We start from the raw sequence: 13,346 nt of genomic DNA on the forward strand, positions 1-13,346 counted from the left end.
TATTCATTGGTTTTCTTTTTCTGTATATATTTAGCTCCTAAAAATAAAATACTAGGTTATTTTAACCAAATAAATATTATTTTAATCAAAGCAAATACACACTGTGAATGAGCTAAAGACTTAGATAATAATCAATACGTTTGCAATCTGATATAATTTAAGGATTTAAAATTGGTCTAGAATAGACATGTAGACAACAAAACATTTACAATAAATGGTAAATAAAACAGAAATAGCCTGAATCTTTACACATAAGTTCCTAATTTTTCTAGGCTTCCCTCATATATAAGTGAATGCAGTTGACCATTAGTTGAGAGAAAGCATTAAACTTTGAGTAACTTGAAGGAGAGATGTTAGTAAAATTTGGTTTGTATCATTGTTGGAGCCTTATTTTCTTTGATAATGAAATAATTTGAAGTCTATCTCTTTTAGGGTTTGGGATTAAACTAACGAAGCAAATGAGTTAAAATCATTTTAGAGTCAAGCTAGAGTAGAAAAGTCAGATCCTGGAATCTTATTTAAGATTGAATATTTTCATTAATAAAAGATGAAGATAAAGAAAATACAATTTGGAAGTTTTTATGTGACAAAGAGTTTCTAGGGTTTCCAAAAAGAATGATTTTGGGTTATGGATACATCCTTACAGCACTTGTTTTCACAGAGAACATAGTTCAGATGTCAAACACATCATTTCTTCAAACTGACTTTTGCAAAACTGACATCCTTTTTAACTTTGAGCATGATTAATTTACAAAGGGAAAAACATCTACTTCTTCCTAAACTTTAATCATGTTGATATTTAGAATCATTATTAAAATGGTACTGCTCAAAATATTTGGCAAATTATAAATTTACTTTGTAGTTATCAGATGGAAAATTCCCAAGGCAATTATTTCATATTTTACTGGAAAATGAATATTTTTTATCCTTAGTTCTTTTATGTACACTCTAATCATTTTTGTTTTATGCTGTTTCTAGTGTGAGTGTGTGAGTGTGAGAGAGAGAATGTTCAGTATTTGATCATTTAAAAGCCTATTTTAGGAGTCAATCAGAAACAAGTGCAATATATGATGTTCGAAGTAATCATGCAAATTTCCCATTATCAGAAATTGTTGATTTATTTTAAGTAGATTTTCTTTCCTCTTTTTTCTTTTTAACATGCCAAATCATAGGACAATATTTTATTTATGGTGACCTTCTGTACTTGAGGAAAGACAGTGTTAAACAGACTTCTTTCAGAGCACAGAGATCATATTTATAATTTAGGTATTTAGGAAAATTTTAAAAGCCACTTACATAAGAAACTTAGTGGGAACTCAAAATGGGTTCAGATTTTTCAAAGCATTCCTTCAAGAAACCTTTCATTTACTGGTTTAGTTTTATAGAAGAAACTATATTCCCTCTTGTGCTAGAGAGAAGTCCACATACTGTGTAAGGCCGCCCCTCACCTGTGCAAGAGATTCTATCTAGTATGTTACTTTGGCAAATCTCTCCTCTTTGACACACCAGTTTCCCTGTTTTTACAGTAGGATTCTCAGAAGCATATAAACATAATATTTTTCACATGTTAAAAACAAAACAAAAACTCCCCCAAACTTCTCTTGACTCTATCTTTCCCTCTTGGATACTGTCCCATTTTTCTGTTTCTCTTTTTTGAAAAAGAAAATGAAAGAATGTCATTATCAACAATTGATCTCATTTGTTAACTCCAGAATTCCTTTAAATCAGGCTTTTGCCCCACCTCACCACTGATGTTTCCTTTTTCAGGGTCACCAAAGATCTCTGTATTGCTAAGATCTTTGCACAAATCTCATCTATTTGACTTTTCAGGAATATTTAATTCATTGTGAATGCCTTTCTTCTTGTTACAGCTCTTTCACTTGGCTTGCAGGTATCACATTAATCAAATTTTCTTCCTTCTTAGTTGTTGTTTTTCTCAGTCTTCTTTGCTGATTGCTTGTATTTCCTCTGCCCCTAAATGTTGAAAAGCTGCACATTCTGTCCTCAGAATGTAAGGTTTCCTTATGTTTTATGCTAAGTCTCTCTCAATACATTCTCAAATCCATGCCTCTAACCCACATCTCTCCCCCAAAACCCTCGCTCATATGTCTATTTGATATCTTTACTTGGAGGCCTAACAAGTATCTCTTATATGCTGTGTTCAAAACCAAAATCTTTCTCTCCAAAACCTGTTTCACAATCTTCTCTTCAGAGTAAATATAAATTCCTTTTTTTAAAAGATGCTTTGGTAAAAAACTTTGGAGATTCCTTGACACTCCTCTTCCTTTTATAACCCACCCTCTCATCCAATCTTACCTTATAAATATTTCTAAATTGGATGATTTTCATCACTTCCACAGTTATCATTCTAGTCTAAGCCACCATCATTCTTCATCTAAATATTGTAAAAATCTCCTTGCTTTTTTTCTTGTTTCTGTCATTTTAATTCATAATTTTATTTTAAAATTCAGAATCCAGAATGATTCTTATAAAATTTAATATTGTTTGTATAACTCCTCCACTAAAAAAACACTCCCCATAGTCTCCTAACTCTCTCAGATAAAAGACCAAGGTCTCATGGCTTATAAGAGCATACTTACCTTCCCTCACTTCTACTATTTTCTCCTTCTTCTCTTGTGTCCTGACTGTATTGGTCTCCTTGCTCATTTCTGAATATACCAAGCAAATTTTCACCTCTGAAACTTTACAAAAAACTTGGAAAACTTTCACCCTGATATGTAAGTAGATTTCCCCCTTACCTCTTCTACTCCTTGTAAAAAATGTTGTCTCATTAGTAAATCTTTCCTTGACCACTCTAACTAAAATTGTACTCTTTCCTAATTTCTGTTCCCTAGTCCTATTTATTTTTCCATTCTTTGCATCATGATAGATATATTAGATCATTTTATTTATGTATCTTGTTAATCATTGGTCCTCTGTCTATTACAAAATTATCTCTATTAGGGCAGAGACTGTGCTCTGCTTTGTTTGTGGCTGTATCCATTACTTTGTGTGGGTTTTTTTTGGTACCTGGGATCAAACTTAGGACCTTGAACTTGCAAGGCAGGTGGCGGAACCACTGAGCTAAATCCCCCGCCCTGTATCCATTACTTTGAATAAGGCTTCAATCATTAATTATTGAAAGAGTGAATACTTTCATAGTTTGGTATTAACTCTTCCCTCTGAGTTATTGTTTATTGATTGAACAACTTTGTTGAATCATTTCTTGGGTTTTTTGTTTTTTTTTTGGTACCGGGGGTCGAACTTGGGTCCTTTCACTTGTGAGGCAGGCGCCGGAACCACTGAGCTAAATCCCTGGTTGTTGAACAATTTCTTAATCTTATGTGCTGTACTATTTCTATGAATTTATAAATAGAAGAAAACTATATATCTATTCTCTAATGAAATTAATGACATACCAAGTGGAATGTGGTGGCCCATGCCTGGAATCCAGCACTATGGAAGGAGATGCTGAGGCAGAAAGATCATAAATTTTATACTCGAAAGTATAAAAATAAAAAAAGGTCTGGGGATACAGCTCAGTGCAAAGGCCCTGTGTTAGAAAGAGAGAGCGAGAGAGAGAGCGCATAAAAGAGCCTCTGGGAGTACCTAGGTTTTCTGGCCTAAACTGATGTCTGTCAGTATCCAGTAGCTGTACAGAAGTAGTTGTCAAACTTTAGGAAACATCAGGAACCTTGCAAAAAGTGTAATCACATGGAATTCACCCTCATAGATTCAGATTCCTTTACTGATGCTACTATGCAGTTAAGAAATCTGCATGTAGGACAAGCATACAATGAAATGGAAAATTCCTTTAAAATAGGAACTTATTTCTCTTTTAAAAGAAATCAGTTATTTGTTTAAATTAGTTTTCACAAGAGAATAAACAGGTATTTCTTGTGTTAATAATCTCAGACTTTAAGGGCATTATGTTTGTAGGCATAGTGATCTCAGGTTGTGTTTCAGAGCTCTTGCTCTCAGCATAAAACCTGTATGGCTTTTAAAATTAAGTCTTATCTGTTCATAGAAACTTGTTTGTTTTTGTTTTTTATGTTGCTGGGGATTGAATCCAAGACCTTGCAGATGCTAGGTAAAGGATATACCACTGAGCTATGCTCCCAACTACACAATTTTAATTTTTAAGAGATGCATGAGAAGTAAGAGCTAAATTGCTCAGCTCAACTTTCCTTCCAGTTTATAATTTTAGTGGTATAACAAAGTTTATTTATGTGTTTGCTTATTCACTTACCATTTGTTATTTAAAGTATGCTAAGCTGTGTTTCAATCACAGTATTTCAAACACTAGGGATGGATCTAAGCACAGTGACATCACTTTGATAAGATCTCATATCACAGTGATAAGATAATCACTGCCTTCAGTGACTATAATGTTTTAGTGAATGGTAGACACATAAATATGTATAATAAAACATTATTGGTGCTATGATAATAACAGGTACAGAATATGGTTGGAAACAAGGGAGGAAGCCAACTCTTGCTAGGTGAAATGAAGGTTGTAGAAAGACTGCATGAAGGAACTAATTCTTGAGAGTATTTGTTATTTACCAGGCTACTCAGAGGGAGAAGGGATTTCAGGCAGAATGAAGCAGCAGTCAGGGTAGAGGTGAGAAACAGCTTGGAAAATTGGCTGTATGGGGTGTGGGTAGATTGGATGGAAGAATGAGGCTTCTAAAATCTACATATATCTGCAAGGAGGGCCACAGGGATATGTGAATGTTGGGAAGTGCGGTAATCATCAATAATTTATTAGGCTAGAGGATTTGAATTTTATTCTATACCCAGTGGGAAGCCATTGGGAGGATTTTAAGCAGTGGATTACTTTATGATTAATAAAGCTGTTGTTATTACTCAAGCTTTGCTTGAATTTCATGAGTCAAAAAGGGAACTGTTAATACATAGCCTTCATGCTTCTTAGGCATTTTTCATTTGCAGAAAGGTAAACTAAAAAATTCCTGGTGTTTTAAAAAGAAGATGAGCTTATCCACTGATAGATCAATCCTCTCTCTCATCATTAAGTCATATGGAAGTAGCCAAGTTGCCTGATTATCATTTCTCCCCAATTTAAGATTGCATGTTTCAAAGCACAATTCTGTGGCTTAATAAAAACCTTTAAAATTATTTACAAAGCTCATAAATCTTAATAAGGCTGACTTCAGAGGTGAGAAAAATTCACAGAAATTGTATGAAAATAAAAAATTCATCTGTCTGCCCAAAGATTAATTCTAACCCAGACAATGCATCCAGCTCAGCTTTATGCATTCTCTACTTGTATCAGCAAAGAATATAGGGAGACACTGGTAATATATTAGAGCTCCTGGAGTCCATGTATTTATTTAGACCTGAGCATTGAAAACCCAATACAGACATTGAGACTGTAAAATTATATGCAGACAAGTATATTCTTATTTCATCTGATTTGTATTATACTCATTTAATTGGTTGACTTTTATATATTTTTTTTGTAAAGCTGGCCTAAGATTTATTATCTCAATGTACAGAAACTAACAATTCAAAACTCCTGTGCTGAATTTTTTGGTTGCAAAGCCAAGCATAGTTGAAGCTACTTAACTTAAATTGCACACTTCAAAAAGAAAATTCATGTGTGCAATGGGAAGCCTCAGGATGCAAAGATCAAAATAAACCTGAGCAATTTAAATGTTGGTGCCTGTACTAAGCCTTGCTACAGAGAAGAAGGCAAGCTGAGAATTCTCTTAGGATTAGAAACTTGAGTTCATTCTACAACTAGGGAAGGATTTGGGAAGTGAAAGTATAGTCTTGGCTTTGGGGTGCTAAAAAGTTTTAAAAGAAAAAATCCTTTTGAATGAAGCATTTATTTAATAATACAAGGCAGCCATGGGCATGATTAGCCATAATTAGGCTGGTGGGAACGGTACCTAACACTATACCTGACATAAAACTCTGCTCAGATATTTGAGTAATCATTAAATAGGTAAATAAATGACCCAAAATGCAAATTACTCATAAAGTTCATTAGCTTGATAGGTAACAATTCAAGTGAGACACTAACAAAACAAGGACAGAGGGGAATCTCAAAATCTAAAATATACACTAAACTATAAAGTAGATCATTGAAAATTAAATGTTTTTGAGTAAACATTTGAGAATTTGTTTAGCAAATATATTCAGGAATGTTTTTGTTGTTTTCTATGTTTTATTCCTTTTAACAGACTGTTTTGTAACTATTTGAGTGAGACTATTAGTTAAGTCTCATGTTTTGGTAGTTTTATGATTTGGTACCAGAGAGATTCTCCCTTGCTTCCTTAACTCAAGTAGTTGGCAGATGTCTCAATATTTGGTTCCAAGTGTCAGAAACCTAACTCCATGGAGTTTTTGCAAAAAAAGGGAATAATTAGTTTGTCTATGTGGGAGCAAGACAGGAACTAACATTTTAATTCTTGTTTTGTACCTACCACAAGTCAGGCAACAGGCTATGCTGTAATAGCCATCTGCCTAGGTTCCAGTCTGACTCGACTTGAGTGATTTGGAGCAAATTACTTTCTCTTACTGTGTCTCAGTTTCCTTCTCTATGGAAAGGGTATTTTAATAGTGCAAATCTCATAATGCTATTACAAGGATTTAATGAAGTGGCATGTGAAAATACTCAATATAATTATTATTTCATAAATGCTGACAACATGTCTGAGGAAGAAGGTATCATTAATCCCGTTCTACAGTGGAAAAAACAGGTTCAGAAAAACAAGTTTCTGTGAGTCACATAGCTGGTTGGGATGACACCATTTTTCTGCTTTCTACTTTGACCTTTGATTAGTGAAAGCTGGCTTTGAGAAAATTAACTTGGAGAAGAATCATAAAATGAGCAAGAAAGAACATATATAGTAAGAGAAAACAATCCATTAGGAGGCCATAGCAAAGATCTATCTGAGAAATCACAAGGGCCTGAGTGTGAGTAGTAGAAGATAGAATACATAGGACAAGATGAATGTGAAAGAGATAATCAAGATAGAGTTGTTAGAGCACAGGAATAGATAGAATGATACAGAAAAAAAGGAATTAGAGGTGACTAGGGCAAGAATGTGTACCCAGAGGCTCACGTGGGGCTTGAGACCAGAGGGAAGCAGGGAGTTTATATCCCTTTCACTTGGCTCTTTTTGTCATTTTGTCCTTGTCAAAATGCTGTCCCCTTTCTAAGGGTGAGGCAAGAAAGAAACAATGCTTGTAATGAAGCATGTATAAAATAGTGTACCAGGTGGTCAGTTGGTGTTTGTTTTTGTTTGTTTTTAGTGAATGAATGAATAATGGACTTTGATTATGATTATCTGGGAGCATGTCCTAGGAAAATTTTTTTAAAGGAGCAGATTTTGGAGGGAGGCTAGTAAGTTTCATTTTGTGTGCACTCATTTGGAAAAGCCAGCAGAATACCAGGAGATTTTCAGCAGATAGAAGCCTGAGGCTGAGCTTAGTTGAGACTTTAGAACTAGGGTAGAGATTTAGCACTCATCTGGCTAATGTAGCTGTTGAATCTATATGATAAACCAGGATTTCCAGTGGAAAAAATATCCATGAGAGACAAAGGCGGATCAATTGAGCATGATAGAGGAGGAAGAAGAGCTTAAGATGGGGCCCAGGGGCAGCTTGAGGGGGTGGAGGTGAGCCAGACAGAAGGCAAAAGGCAAAGAAGCAAGGGTGCCCCCTGCAGAGAGCCAGGCGGCACAAGGTGGAGATGTGTATGGAACAACAGGCGAAAGTAATTTGTTAATTAAAAAAAGAGAAAGACTCACAGTTTCCCAGAGAAACAATATTAAGGACAGTTTATTATGATGAAAGATATTTTAACACACACATAAACTGTACAGAGGAAACAAGAAGAAAAAATAATAAGTTCAAGTTAGGTCATGAGGAGTTTTAATTTTTGGAAGATGCCCTTGGGAGTTAGGTTCAGGAGAGTATGTTGATTGAGGGTCAGTGGTTCAGGAGAGTGAGCATTAATAACGATTTGATTGCCAATCTTGTGTTCCTCCCTCTATCATCAGTGTCTACTAATCATAGCTTCATCTCCCTTTGTAGATACCATGACTTCATTCCAGTTCCTCTTTATCTACAGACTATTCCAGGGCTGATATCCTCCCTCCCAGATCATCTTTCCCCTTTACCTCGTACGTGATGTTCTCAGATTAACGTTTAAGAAACTCAGCTCCAAGCATATCACTCCCCAAATCAGTAGCTCTCAAGCACAGTTATAGGGATTAGAAAAATGCATGTACCCACCAAAAAAGCATTTTTCTAATTTCCTGGGACACCCTGCCCCACCTGCTAAACTGTTGTACAGTGTTGTACAGTGATAAAAACCTAATAATCCTCCCCTAGTCAAAACTGCAATTCATGATAGTTAAAGCATCAGGAGTAGCAAGGAAACATTCCTCTTCCCTTTATTTCTAGTGGAACCACTTTCTAGTATATATATATATATATATATATATATATATATATATATGTGTGTGTGTATGTATATATATGTATATATATACATATATATATATACATACACACATATATATATATATACACACACCAATTCACATAAGGGCATTGTGGGCAGTAGAATGTTATTGAGGTCATACATAATGTATGTTCATTTTTGTAAAGCTGCATGCATTTCTGTTTGTTATAATTCAATGCAACAGCACAGTAAAGAAAGAAAATATAGCTTAGCATCCTTAATGTTATTTTAACAAAATGGTTTAGATTATGTTTCTTTCATTTAATGGCTTAGAAAGAAAAATGAGTTTCCACATGCATTGTACCAGAATGAGCCATTAGAGATCTAAATAAATGGACCAAATGTGTGTTTGAATGTTCCCATTCACATAGGATTACACATTCAAATAAAACCATGTACATTTATTTGAATACATAATCAAGGAGCTGAACACAAGTGGTACTTATGTGAAAGTACAGCTTCCCTGGTTTACACATGTGGGTACCTCAGTATGTTGTTAAGAAGCAGAGAATAGTTCTTCCTATTCGCATTTTATGCAAATTAAAAAACTATTGTTATTGTTCATCAGCTTCATTGCTTTTCATGCACAAGAGCACCTGCACATATTAACAGTAGTGCTACCACCAAATGAAAGGCTATCTTCAAGTTTCTCAAGCTGTCTGAGCCTTCAGAAAAGTGAAGTTCATTCATTCTTTTTTTTTAAATTTGATAAATTTCAGCAAATCACTGTTGCTGAATTACAAAGATATTTTAATCATATAGGCATTTAAACATGCTTATCTTTATTGGTTTCAGTACTGTTAGTTGGAATAAATTTGTTCTAGTTCATGGCTCAAATCCTTTTCAGCCACTACTCTTTATTTAGGTTACCAATTGGTTCTTAAGGAATAGAGTATATAGAAGGTGCTCCAGGCAAATAGATATGCAAGCATGATGTGGAACAGAGCACAAATGGTGATTCACAACATGAATCTTTAAAAAGTTATTAGCTGAACGAGCAAAATATTAAATAAAATACGTTCTTTCCTCTTACTTTGTTCCTGCCTTCACAATGGCTGAAAGTCCAAGTTTGAATTTGGAGATCTTTAGTTCTTCAGAGTTCAATGTCGGAATGTGGGGTCAGGGTAGGGCTAGGCCCTGGCCCTGGCCAGAGCCTGCAGCCTGTCCCATTAACACTATAGTCATTACATCTAATTTTGGTTCACATTATAAAACACTGTGCTGCCCCAGACTAGTGAGGAGACATGAACAAGCCCTGTAAGCAGTTTGGGGCCACTTGGGGAGTTTGGGGGTCGCATATTCTGTCAAGTGGTTTAGAGGAGGGACGTGCGAGGTCTAGGTAGTCATATCCCCTTGGCCTTACCTGTAGATGAGTTGAGAACCTTCTCCCTGTTACTCAGGAAAACTCCCAGCTGGAACACTCAAGCTGGAGAACTTGTGGAGCCTCAAAACTTCTCTTCTTAATTATTATTATACATATGTATTTTCATCTTTCCTTTAGGGACTTCTCTGGTCCTACTTGGCTTTTAAAGCACAACCATAACTTTAAACAGAAACAAGACCAGAAAGAAAACTATGCAGAGGATTCTAGTCTTCTTTTCTCCTTCTGGCTAACTGCTCTCCCTTTATAGTGCCACAGTCCTACAGGAAGGAACAGTGTTGGGAGTGAAGGGGTTGGACTGGCCTGAGTACTGTCAGCATGGCTGTGATCCTGAGGAATCACTGCGTACTAAGATGCAGTTCTTTGGAACACTGGGATTTTGATGACTGCTGTCTAATAGGTTCCATTAATTCTGAACAAAATGAAGGAAAGGGAAGTAGAAGAACTGGGGAGGAGCAATAGATGAAAAGATGCTGGTAGAGAAGTGCAATTCCTGGGGGATTATGAGGATTAGAAAAGAGATCGTTTCATTTGGATATTGGCATGGTTTGGATCTTAAGTGTTCCTCATAGGTGTGTGTTCAAGGTTTGGTCCTCAGCTGATGAGCACTGTTAGGAGGTTATGGAAACCTTAGGGGGTGAAATCTAATGGGAAGAGATTAGGTCACTGTGGGTGTGCTCTTGATGAGAATATTGAGATGCTGGCCCTCCCTCTCTTTATTCTTTGTTTCTAAGTTGCCACAAGGTAATCAGATCCTCTTTGCCAAGCCATGTGCCCAAAAGCAGTGGAGTCAAGTGACTATAGGCTGAAACTCCTGAAATTGTGAGCTAAAATAAACTTTTCTTCTTTGAAGTTGTTTATCTCAGGTATTTTGTTACAGTAATAGAAAGCTGACTAACAGACTTATCAAGCATGTACAATTAGTGACCCCATTTTTCAGATGAAAAATTAGGCTGAGAGCCTAATTTAACAAATAATATAGGTCATAAGTGGCAGTGTCAGAATCTCTGTAGCTTGGACCTTTTACCATGACACAGAGAGACAGAATTGTCACTGTCACTGAGTTTGGCTAGAGTGTCCTTTTTTGTTTTGTGTTGATCCAACTTAATTTTTCTTACTACATAAATCATTCAGTGATGACATATTTATCAATAAATGGTTGATTATTTTCAGCTTATCTCTAATAGTAATTTTCTTCTTTTGGAGTTTCGGGGGTGCTGTGGTGCTGATTATCACCCTTTGAGTGCCCTTGAAGTCTCCATTTTCTTTTCTTGATCCTTGTTGAATCTTGGACTGGAGGGAGTGACTGAGGTCTCTTAGCTGTCCCTGTGGTTAATGTGTCTTATCAGACTAATTACTGGAAGAAGTTTGATTAAAGACAATTTGAAGGAAGATTAAAATCCTGTGGGGCATGGCAGTGCATGCCTGTAATCCCAGCTGGCAGGAGGCAGGAGGATTGAGAGTTCGGCCTCTTGGGTTTACATAGTGGATTCAAGATCAGCCAGGAGTACATAGTGAGGCCCTATCTCAAGAAAAAAAAATTAAAATCCAAGACTGAAATATTGACATATTGGTTAATGAGAAACAACGATACTGAGTATTTGATACAATACCTAAAGTAATTGTATGGCATAGTTGTGATATTTCTTATTAAAGAGTAGATGACAGTGGTTTTTGAGGTCTTGACTGATAATCTCAATGAATATTCCTGAAACAAACTTTCTGGTGTGCTATTTTCTAGCTCAAAGTACTTCTTTTTTTGTACTGGGGATTGAAATCAGGGACCTTGCGCTGGCGAGGCAGGCGGTGGCACCACTGAGCTAAATCCCTGGCCCTCAAAGTACTTTAATACATCCTTTATACTTAGGGAATTAATGCTAAGCATTGTAACACTTAGCAAAATATTTCTCAAAATTCCTTAGTTATGGAGAGATTTTCTACCTCCCTTCCTTTACTTTCATATTTCAACCAAATGAGACTCATCTCTTCTTACTCATCTATGTTTCCTTTATTTCCTCACCTTGGAATATTACTCTTAACCCCACTCTTGTTTTTCACACATTCAAATCTTGCTCATTTTGAAGGTCAACTCAAGTGCTGCCATTTCCATTAAATGTTCCTAATTTCTCGGATAGAATAATGCTTTCTCCTCTGAGTTCCTGAGACATGTGTTTATGCCTGTTACTGTAAACATCATTTTCAGCTTTGCATGATAATTAAACTTTGTCATCTCCACCTTGTCTTCTTGGGAACTGAGAACCTAAAGCATCCTCAAGTGTCTCGTGGCACTCTGCACAGTACTTTTGCCCACTGGCTACTACACTTCTGAGCCACATTGAAGTGAATGAGTGACTGTGACCAAATGCTCTGATTGTATTTGAAGCAGATTTAAGTCCTTTTGATTGTCTTGTTAACAAGGAATGCACTGCAGTGGAGTCTTTAGCTCCTCCCAGTAACCCCTGCAGGACCAACACATTCATTTCTCCATTTGGGAATATGGAAGCACAATGGTGGCTCATAGCCCAGTGTCTTCTCAGAAGCTGCCTTACTCAAAGTCGTGACCTTTGCCTGGGAACAGCCCGCATCCAGTGACTGGTTGAGATGGAGTTCAAAGGATCTGTTTTCTTTCCTCAATTTAAGACATCTCTGAAGGACCATGCAGCTTTGAAGCTCCCTTTGGGGTTTATTGGGTCCCCTATTACAACTGAATCACAATTACAACTGAATTACAACTTCTCACTGTGTCGTCTATTGGATAGGGTTCCTGAAAGAATTTCTTAATGATTTTTTTCTATTCAAAATTCTGACTATTTCTTGGAGAATCAAGTCTAAAACACCAAGTTTATCTTCGCTGCATTATTTTTCTAGAGCATCTGTATGATTTAGATACCATGAAATCTGATTTGGAGCTTGGTGAATCTTCGCTTTATAATTTACTAGATCAGGGGACTTGAAAGTTGGTTATGTTCTTTTACCAGTTAGAATTAGATTCATTTTCTTTTTTTTTTTATTAAATTCTTTTATTGGTACATTGTAGGTATACAACACAATTACATTTCTCATTGGGAATTGCACATTTACATAATGCATCTTGGTTTTTATTTTTTCCCCATTCCTAGCCCTCCCTTCACGCCCTCCACCCTTCCCTATTTACAAAGACTTTATTTCCATTTTTTCCATTTCTCATCATTTTTCCTTTCCCTTCTTTCCTTTCCCCTGCCCTTTCTACTACCCCTACCCCTTTGGACCTTTTCTTCCTATTTTACATTTTCCATTATTCATTCTAATCATTGGTACCTTTTAGGTATACAATATAATGACATTCATCATTGGAAATTTGCACCTTTACATAATCTCTCTTGGTTCTTATTTTTCACCCTTGCCCAGCCCTCCCTTCAACCCCTCCATTCATTTTCATATAATTAAAACTCCAAATCAATGCTAAGTTATACTTTGAAAACAAAC

Source organism: Heterocephalus glaber, unplaced genomic scaffold (genome assembly GCF_053883595.1).
Source record: "Heterocephalus glaber isolate CG9 unplaced genomic scaffold, H.glaber_assembly_v1.0 deba00001429, whole genome shotgun sequence".
In the NCBI taxonomy this organism is placed as follows: Eukaryota; Metazoa; Chordata; class Mammalia; order Rodentia; family Bathyergidae; genus Heterocephalus; species Heterocephalus glaber.